The sequence below is a fragment of the Amphibalanus amphitrite genome, unplaced genomic scaffold, assembly GCF_019059575.1.
Source record: "Amphibalanus amphitrite isolate SeventyFive unplaced genomic scaffold, NRLGWU_Aamphi_draft 000323F_arrow, whole genome shotgun sequence".
Classification (NCBI taxonomy): Eukaryota; Metazoa; Arthropoda; class Thecostraca; order Balanomorpha; family Balanidae; genus Amphibalanus; species Amphibalanus amphitrite.
This window is the reverse complement of record NW_024881818.1, coordinates 663,682-664,898: the sequence shown is the minus strand read 5'-3', so window position 1 is coordinate 664,898 and position 1,217 is coordinate 663,682.

Below are 1,217 nucleotides of genomic sequence, written 5' to 3'. Positions count from 1 at the left end.
CGTGATGTCGGCTCACGGAATGCATCATACCTACCCTGCAACAAAATAGCTGGCTGCCGAACAGCGCTCTGGAAAGCTGGGCATAGCGAACACACCTACTGGGAGTTGGGAAGTGCGCATCACATAGTAATATTATTTTTGTTTTTTGCAAGTTCAGGTGTTTGTGATGATTTCTATGGGCTTTTTCCATTTCTGAGCAAATTATGATCCTAGCTGTACGATTGATACAAACAAATTTGAGACTGCAGGTACTAGGTAGCATTTCATACATGATTAGCCCAGGAAGATTTTCTGCCTATTTGAGTCACAGACCACAGTCAGTTGAGAGATAATTCAAGCACATTCAAACGTATTTCATTTCAGCAATACTGTTGGAAAAATCATGTAACTACTTACGATTGAGGCGAGGCGGGATTGGGATAACCGCAGGCACGGAACGCTGAAACTATTTATAGATAGCCCGAAAACCATCGAACCATACACTTACGTAAGATTCAAGAAGCCGCATTTTACAACTCACAAAAAAGTATGTGTTTGCAAACACTGATCCACTTGACTCACTTTTCTTTACTTATTATCCGAGAAATGCTCGGCACGGACGGCACGGAACGCCCAATTTTTTTCTGCACCGTAATCTAAAAATAGACTACAGACACGGCGCACTAGCGACGAATCATCGGTCACTCAGCTGATATCGAAAGCCTGTTCAACGCCTCGATCGCTAGCACGTTTCACTCAAGTTTCTATGGCAATCGGAATTTTGAACGAAAAAAGTTTCAATTCAATTCTATTCTGCTAGCTTAATTAAATTATTTTTAAATCAATAAAAGCTTCTAATATTAGCAGCAGATTGATATCCGTGAATCTGCTACTGGCAGTCAGATATTCGGCCGGGCCCATTACGCTGCTCTGGCAGTCGGCAGATGATTGGCTGAATGTCTGTTGTCCGTCTATCTGTAAGAATCTTATGTATCTTTGATATCTTTTAACTGATCCTTCCTCCGTCAGCCATCTCGGTCCGATCGCACAACCGATAAGCTAGTATCTACTCCAGCATCTAAAGCAGTCCACAAATATCAGCACTCTGGCGAATACGCTTTCACCACGACGCACCTCCGAGATGACGGATATTATGAGCCCACTGTACGGCCGGCCCGGATCCCACAGCAGTCTCCACAGCCTCCCACCGTTCCCCAGAGCGCAGGCATCACACTGGG